Source organism: Pan paniscus, chromosome 5 (genome assembly GCF_029289425.2).
Source record: "Pan paniscus chromosome 5, NHGRI_mPanPan1-v2.0_pri, whole genome shotgun sequence".
In the NCBI taxonomy this organism is placed as follows: domain Eukaryota; kingdom Metazoa; phylum Chordata; class Mammalia; order Primates; family Hominidae; genus Pan; species Pan paniscus.
Window position 1 is genome coordinate 100,573,407 of NC_073254.2, and position 9,518 is coordinate 100,582,924.

The following is a 9,518-nucleotide window of genomic DNA, read 5'->3' on the forward strand; positions in this document are numbered from 1 at the left end:
GCCACCACACCTGACTAATTATTTTTATCTTTAGTAGAGAGACAGGATTTCACCATGTTGGTCAAGTTGGTCTTCAACTCCTGACCTCATGATCCACCTGCTTCAGCCTCCCAAAGTGCTGGGATTTCAGGCGTGAGCCACCGCACCCAGCCAACAAAGTTAATTTTTTAAAAATAAAAAATAAACAATTAATATTTGTTGGAGATAGATAGGTATATTTCTAAATATATATATGTGTATAGTATAAAACAATAATCTCATTAAATCCTATACAAATAATAATCCTGCTTCTGAAGCCTGTAGACCCAACCAGCTAGCTTCAGAAATAGAACATTACTGGTAACTTAAAAACCAGTTTCTAGTCGTTCCCCACTGCCTTCTCCTCTCTAGGCCCCAATGATTACCACTATCTGGAATTTTCTGTATGTTATCTTTAAGCTTTACTTTATAATTTTAAAACATACACTTACAACCCTGAGAAAGTATTTTTAAATTTTATATGGTTTCATTACTATAGAGGTGGAAACATGTTTTCTAAATGTTGTCAATTAGAATATTGCCTTTCACACTTAAATCTTTAATCTGCCTGGAATTTATTTTTGTGTGTATGAAGCAGAGATTAAATTTTATTTCTGCTAACTGCATATCAAATTAGCATCATTGATTGAAAAGTTATCTCATTAACCAGAAGATGTATCTCCAGGAAAGCTGCCTGGATCTGGTTGGTGAAGGTTCCAGAAGTGAAGCATCCAGCAATTGGAGTGGCTCCAGTGGCAGCAGCCCGCTTCAGCACAGCTGCTGGCTGATATTCTTGGAAGATTTGACACTGACATCAGCTGGGTTTTCAATGGCATGAGCCACCAGCAGAACTCTTCCCAGGTCCTCTTCAGAGTTATAATTTAAATGCCATCACTTTTCCTCTTGCAGAGGTACTGTTCCATTTGCAAGTCAAGGCTGATACCACCTAAGTAAGTTCCTGATGTAAGGAATTTGAGAACATTCTCCTCCTTCATCTACAGAGCATCAAGCGCTTCACACATTGTGAAAGTTTCCCTTTGTGTTATGACAGGAACCCAAGATAAGTTGGTATGAGTTGCTCTCTGGTTAGCACAAACAGGCTATACCTTTTTTGTGTCTTTCCTTTCTTCATCAGTCATGTTAGAAACTTACTGGTCTTATTAGTCTTTTTGAAGTGCCAACTTTTGGCTTTGTTAAATCTTTACATGGTACATATATTTGTTAATGTATTAATTTCTATACTTTATGCTTTCCTTCACTTTTTGGAAATTTCTGTCCTTTTTCTAATATATAATGCTTAATGCTTCGCTGGTTCATTTTCAAATTCTTTTTTTTTTACTATAAGTATTTAAGATTACAAATTTATTTCTAGAAACATTATTGTGTGTATTGTACTAATATTTGGTTGCTGTTTCATTCTAAATATTTTTATTTCCATTAGCGTTATTTTAACTTATAGGTTATTTACATTTCTTAGTTTCAAAAGCTTGGAGTGTTTTAGTTGTGTTTTTGTTATTAATTCTAATTTATTTAAATTGAAGTCTTAATGTATAATCTATATGATACTGTGTTTTGGAATTTTTTGAGTTACTTTATGGTCAAGTATGAGATCAAATCTCCTAAATGCTTTATGTGTCCTTGAAAGAATGCGTGTTCTCTACCTTGATGAAATGTTCTGTGTTTTTCCATTACATCAAACTTATCAATTGTGTTTGTAGCAAAGACTGGTTAAAGGTTCAACAATCCTATCTCTTTTTCTTGGATGCAAAGGAAGACTGCAGTTCTAAGTCTTCCTTCAGTTGAGTTAGGATTCTATGACAGCATTCTGTCCATGAGAATAACGGGCAGAAGTAACATAAGGCACTTTTGTCTTTGTCTTTACAATGTCATGAAAGTTCTTCCTTCTTTCTCATTTCTTTTTGGCCAGTTTAATGCAGAGGACCTAGTAGGCTCAATAGAATTCCAATGGGGCCTAGAAGATGACAGTGCCATAAAATGGAAGAAATCACAATTTCTTAATTCTTGATGACTAATATGAGGAGAAACAAACTTCTATTGTTAAGTCACTGAGGCTTCAAGATTTACCTGTTTCTGCACTGTTTCTACACTGTAACCTATCATAGCCTGATTAATACAGTGTTGTTCAAGTGTTTTATGTCCTCAGTGACATTTTATCTGTTAAATCTAGAAATTACTAAAAAAATGCTAAATATTCCACTCTGTTAGTAAATTTTCCAAATTTCTTCTTGTATTTCTGGTGCTTACAAATATTTTCAATTCCTATTTTTTATATTTTTAGGTGCATATAAGTTTAGAATGATTCTATTTCCCTGGTAAATCTAGTCTCCTCTCATTGTATAGTGACTTTATATTTCAAATAATGTCTTTGCCTTATAGTTTATTTTGTTTGATTGAAATATAATTATTCCCACTTTATTTTGGCTAGTATTGAAATATATCTTTTTCTGTGCTTTAACTTTCATCCACACTATCTTTTAGGTGTATACCTTCAGCATATAGATATATTTTAAAAATCTGTCAACTATTTGTGTCTAAATGGTGTTAAATTTATTTATATTTACTGTGGTTTAGATAAATTTGGATTTATTTATGTCATCTTAGTTTTTCTTTTCATGTATTTCTCTTTTTCTTAGTTTCTAAAATCCTCTACTACCCTTAAAAATAGATAAATCAAAAGTTTTCTTTTATTTATATTCTTTTAATTTCTATGAGTTTGGAAGAAATAGCATCTTTTTTCTGCCTATAACACATTCTTTAGAATTTTCTTTAATGAAGTTCTCTTAGATTAAATGCTCTCAGGCTTTGCTTGTTTATAACTTTCTTAATCTTATTATTGTTTTAAAAGTATATTCTTGTTAGGTATCAAATTATATATTGAAGTCTCTATTTCTAGGAATTATGGATTGGGTTGTATAAACCCAATCTTCCCTCTGAGAGTAACTAAAAAAGCTGGGTAAAATATAAAACATGTGTTTGAAGGCATTAAAGAGGTACTGAAGCAGCCAAAATGTGAGTGGTCAAGATCCAGAAGAGAAGGGAATTGAATTGAGGTGAGCCAAACGTTACTCACTACTGTTCTCAAAGCATTTGATGAACCAAAGCTGAGAAGTTGAGCAAAGCTTTTGTTAGTCTCACAGTTCAGGGCTATGAAAATCATATACTTTAGAGTATTCATTAAAAGAATAGTAAATAAATGTGCCACAAAAAACAATAGAGGAAAGAAAGTGGAAAAATTTTTTTAACACAAAGAAGGCAAGAAAGAAGTAAAACAGGAAGACAGAACAAGAGGAATAAATAAAAATAAACAGTAATATGATAGATTTACAATAAAATGTCAGTGTTTACATTAAATGTTAAGTGGACTAAATATTCTAATAAATGAGTAATATGCTGTAGAGAAAAACAGAATTCAATTATTGGCTGTTTTTAAAAAGATATGCCTTAAATATGAATACACAAAAAGGTTGAAGATGAAAGAATTTAAAACAGATGTAACACATAAACACTAATGATTCTAGTTTGACATTAATTTTTTATTAACATAGTGAAGTTATTTTATTTTCTTCTAACTTCCACTGCTGCTGTTGAGGAATCAGTTGTCATAATTGTTGTTCATTTGAAGATGATCTGTATTTCTTCTCTGGCTGGTCATAAGATTTTTTTATGGCATGCCTAGATGTGCTTTTCATTTCATTTATCTTACTTGATATCCATTACCCTTTCTGTAACTATTAACCAATTTTTAGTTTTGTAATTATTTTCCCCATGATCCCTTTAAATGTTTCTTCCATTTAATTTTCTGTCTCTTTTTTCTACAAATATTTAAGTGGATATTGAACTTTCCTACTTTATTTTCCATGTCTATTAGCTCTTTATCATATTTTCTATTTGTATATTTAGATGTGCTACATCATGGAAAATTTAAGATAATTATTTGGTTAATTTTATTTTTAGCTATAGCAATTGCGTTGTGCATTGAGTATTTTACATGTTGTTATAGTTGTTATTTTTAAAGTTTTATGTTTTTCATTGTATGTTCTCATAAGTCGGAGCTAACCTGTGAGGACTGAAAGGCATAGTAATTATACAATGGACTTTGGGAACTTCAGGTAAAGGATAGGATGAGGATGAGGGATAAAAGACTATGCACTGGGTATGGTGTACACTGTTCAGGTGATGGGTGCACCGAAATGTTAGAAATCACCACTAAAGAACTTATTTGTGTAACCAAACACCACCTGTTCTCTAAAAACCTATTGAAATAAAAAATGTAAGGCTGGGCGCGGCGGCTCATGGCTGTAATCCTAGCACTTTGGGAGTCTGAGGCGGGTGGATCATGAGGTCAGAAGTTCGAGACCAGCCTGGCCAATATGGTGAAACCCATCTCTACTAAAAATACAAAAAGTAGCTGTGCGTGGTGGCGCACACCTGTAGTCCCAGCTGCTCAGAAGGCTGAAGGAAGAGAATCGCTTTAACCTGGGAGGTGAAGGTTTCAGTGAGCTGAGATCGTGCCACTGCACTCCAGCCAGGGCAACAGAGTGAGACTTTGTCTCAAAAAAAAAAAAAAAAAAAAAAAATTAAAAATTAAAAAGTTTTATGTTTTTATTTTCAAGACTTGTTTTTAATAATCTCTTTTTCTCTAGTCCATATGTTAAATTTCAGATTTTGTTTCTTTAAACATATAAAACGTGTTTAGGTGATTCTGTTACCTGAGTACTAAGGTAACAGAATTATCAGTTCTGAGTCTCAGTAACCTTGCATTGAAATGACAAATTTCCACCATTCCCACAACATTCATGTGCTTCCTGGAACCTCAGAATATAATCTTTTTGGCAATAAGGTGTTTGCAGATGTAATTAATTAACTCAAAATGAGGTCCTACTGAAGTAGAGTGGGCCATAAATACAAAGTGATTGTTATCTTTATAAGAAGACAAGAGAAACACACACAGAGAAGAAGTTGTGGAGACAAACACGTGAGGAGAATGCTGAGTAAAAATGGAGGCAGAGATTGTATTCTTCTACAAGCCAAGGAATGCCAAGCCTTGCTGGCAACTACCAGAAGCTAGGAGAGATCCTCCCCAATAATCTTCAGAGAGACATGACCCTGCTGATACTTTGATTTCAGACTTGTGGCCTCCAGAACCACAAAAACAAATTTCTGTTATTTTAAGGCAAGTTTGTGGTACTTCATTATAGCAGCCCATGGAAACTAATGCAAACCTCATTTGTAAAATGATTAATACCAATTCATTCAAAAGAGCTAATATGAGGATTAAATGAAATAATATATTACATATAAAGTACTCTGTCTTGTCTGTCCAGAAAAAGTGCTCAATAAATGTTAATTTTTTTAAAATTTGATTTTCAAACACCTCATCCCTGTGACGGTCTTGGATCTTTTTCGTTTCTTTTCTTTTCCTTGTCTTTCCTTTTTGTTTTTGTTTTTGTTTTTTGTTTTTTGTTTTGAGATGGCGTCTCGCTCTGTTGCCCAGGCTGGAGTGCAGTGGCATAATCTTGGCTCACTGCAACCTCCGCCTCCCAGGTTTAAGCCATTCTTCTCCTGCCTCAGCCTCCTGAGTAGCTGGGATTACAGGTGTGCACCACCCCATCTGGCTAATTTTTGTATTTTTAGTACAGACGGAGTTTCACCATGTTGGTCAGGCTGGTCTGGAACTCCTGACCTCAGGTGATCTGCCCGCCTCAGCCTCCCAAAGTACTGGGATTACAGGCATGAGCCACTGCACCCAGTCGCATCATTTTCTTTATAGTGCAAAAACATACACAAATGCACAACACACACACGTCTAAATATCTGCATATATACATCATACATATTCACATGCAACTTACTCTAATTGCCCTTCATTCATACCTTGCTCGATCCTCTCCACATGATCTCAGCATCTCAGCTATGCACCCATTGAAGCTTTCCATATTTTTTGAAACTATATATCTGAGAGTTTCTCAATTTCAAATCAGTTTTCATGAAATGGAATATTGATATTTTTCCTTCAAATAAAAGAAAAAATACTTTTTTATAATAAAGCTACAGAAATAATAAGTTCTGGTGGAGGAAAAAGGTTTCATATATAGTTAGTGCCCTCTTGGCTATTTTTATTACTCAGAGAAATCTTGTCACAGATATTTTTTTTCAGAATTAAAAAAAAAAAAAAAAACCTTGAAGCAAGGAGCGGAGTATTATGAGAAAAGTTAATTTTAATTTTCTAAGTCCCAACATATTGAAGTTCCTGTAAATCTAAAATAAAAGTGTGCTTTGAAATAAATTGTAACATGAATAAAGAAAATGAATGGACATTTGGATTGAATTATGTTATTTTTAGAAAGTGGCTTTTTTCTTCCTTCCTGTTATTTCACTGTGGATTTTAGTGGGCAAAGCATGAAGAAAACCCTGTGTGCTGTCATGGAGCATAAGTACTTCTTCACATCCCACCTCTTCAAAGATATTTTGATACTTTGAAGATAATTCTAGGTTTAGTATATAAATGAAGAGTAAAGTCCTAAGCTGGGCAATAGCATCTTAGTTTGAAGACAGATTAACTCTAGACTGAAATCAAATAGGAAAAGAACCAGAAAAATTGTCATTTTAGTTATGTATTTTCTATCAAGAGCATATTTTTTTTTCTTTTCTTTAAGGGCTCAATATCATCATGTAATTACATAGTATAGTCATGTAGTATAGCTCAATCTACAGAGTAATATTGCTTTAATGACACCAATCTAGAAAAAATGACTCCGTTTAAATAATCAGATCAACTAATATTCACAAAGAATCTTTAGAAGAATGGTAGAATCAAATACTCTTTACTTGTAAACATATGACTCTTAGAAATTAATTAATTAATTAACTCATGTATTTATCAAAAACATTTGTTGCATGCTCACAAAAGAAACTGTACTAGGTGCAGGAATATAGGTGGGGAGAAAGACAATATATAAAAGAAGTAAGTAAAATATAAAATGTGTTAGATGGTGATCAGTGATTTGGAGGAAAATAAATTTGAGAAGGCGGGTGGGGATTCTAGGAGTATGTTGCAATTTTTGAAAGGAGGGTCAGAGAAGGTTTTACTGAGAGATGTCCATTGAGTTACCATCTGAAAGAGGGGAGGACATTTTCACATGAAGTTGTTGATGAGGAATTTGAATTTCTAAATGTGAGTTACAGAAGAGAAGCCTGAATTGGAGATAATGCACATACATATATTTAGACAAACTTATTAGAGTGCCCTCTGTTGTTAAGCATTTTGTATTTATTTGCAGAAGATACTGAAACTCTAGACCAGCAATATAATTCCAGTTTATTCTGAAGGTTTTTCTTTACCAACCTATAGTTGTTCAAGAACTGGTTATAATAATTTAACCAAAGGCTTCAATCACAAGCCATTTAGATATATTAGGGTAAGTATGCCCTCAGATAGCAAGTATATAGTTGTGTTGTGGCTTCAGGTGTAGTCTACACTTCATAGTCCTGGAAACTTTGTGACGTGTCCTGGTTCACTCAAAATGACAGGAACCTTAAGCAAGGCACTGTATTACCATTGCTACTGAGGGACTCCATCTGCAACATAAAAGGATTAGACTAAATGTTTTTTACAAAGTCACTTTTGGTTCTAATATCCCATGAATATATGATATTTGCTTTAATTCCTTTGTGAAGTGTTTTAAATTGTTAGCACATTGCCTAATTCAGCAGATTTCTCATGAAGAATTTTCTTTGCTCTTGTTAGTAATGGATCTTCTTTATATACTTTGGTTACAGGGCTTCTCTTATTGAAAGAATAGTTACTTACAAATTTAAGTCTGGACTCAGCAAAAAATAATGCTATATTGGACGACCTCAGAATATTTTATAGAGTGCTTATGAGATTTTCTGTCTTGTTCTGTCTTGTTTAAACCAGAATTAATGCAGACCTAACCCATTTTTAGATCGTAGACGTTCATTAAATTTAGAAAGATTTGAGGCTTTTAGGGCCTTGAAGATAAGTATTATTTTCTGGTTCATTCTAGTTGTTATCATTGTTAAAGTAGTCTCCACTTTGTCAACTTCTTAAATTCCATAAGGCAGACTATAATCTTTCTGCTTTGTTTGTTTCTACTTCTCATCACCACTTTGCAAGTATATTTCTGTCATTTGAAAGTAAAGACACGTACACTTGCTGAGCTTTAGAAGTACAGGATTTTTTTTTTAGTTATCTCTGGTTATTGCTTTTCTTCGATGTGCTATCAACAATTCAACTGAATGGTGATATTCTTCTCTCTCTAACAAGTGATACATATCACTGGTTGAATCAGGAGAAGCTACGTTTAGGAAAACATGTGTCCCGAGTAGTATTGTGGTGGCCAGTCACATGCTTTAAATCCTCCCAGGAAGTTTACATTCCAGGAATTATTGAGAACAAGAAAACCATGTCTCTTAAAACATTAATGAAGTCAGGAAGCTCCTTTAACAGGTTGGCAAATGGTAAGTGCTTAATAAATACTAGCTGAATTTATTATTGAATGAAATAAATAGCATACTTTATATACTTTTATCCACTGTTAATAAACGTGTCAGGGCAAACTCTTTTTTACATTAGATGTATTCCTTGTCACTCTATTGAATACATTTTGGTAGAATGGGTGACTTTAATTTGCTTGAAACTTTGTATTCACATAGCAATTGTGGTGGTGGCCACAGAATATTTTTCATCCAGAATGAATTCCTGAGATGTCGAATAAATCAAGTGACCTTCCATTTTACTCAAAGCCTGGAAAACTGAGATGGAGAGGTGTAGACACTTCAGGCTTAAAGGCTACAAACCTATCTTCTTGGACTTTGCAACCAAAATAGACTTGAAACAGAATAAAAATTGAAACAGTATAGAATCACTGTGTTGTATTATAAACTCAAGCAGAAATGGGAGGAGAAAACCTTACAGAGAGAATACACTGACATGTGAAGATACGATGACATAACAATAATGATGATTACAATAATCAGAAGTAGTATTTGCTGTTTATTAACTGCCTGGCACTATATTAAGCATTTTCAGAGATTATTTCACTTAATCCTCACAACAAACTTTTTAGGGAGGTACTATTGTTATCCTCTTCAAAGAAGGTTTAGAGAAAACTTGTATCATCTCTAACAACTTTTCCTATGGTTACATAGCTAGGAAGTAGTAAAGCTGGATTCAGAAACCTATGCAGTTATCCACTATAGATTTGTGACTTAAGGAAGAGTTCTAAAAAACTAGAAATCAAGAATAGAATTAATTATATGAATGAACACATTTATTGGAAGAAACAACAGAATTGATAGTGTTAAAAAATTTGAATCACTGATGTGGAGGACCCCTTGAAACTATTACTATAAAACAAAAAGGTAAAATATGAAGGGACATGCTGATGCAGAGGTCAGTTAATGGAGATCCAGCCTAAGAATTACATATACTTCTGAAGAAGTCACAATTGAGACAG

At 33.5% G+C, this 9,518-nt stretch overlaps 1 long non-coding RNA gene across 1 annotated transcript in view; it reads left to right on the forward strand.

Annotated features, from left to right (window-relative positions):
* Nucleotides 1-4,623, forward strand: part of LOC134730607 (uncharacterized) — a 42,686-nt gene extending 38,063 nt beyond the window's left edge. Inside the window, exon 5 of the long non-coding RNA XR_010112463.1 lies at nucleotides 704-4,623. This is a non-coding gene — a long non-coding RNA (uncharacterized LOC134730607). The remainder of the gene's footprint in view (nucleotides 1-703) is intronic.
* Nucleotides 4,624-9,518: the final 4,895 nt, after the last annotated feature.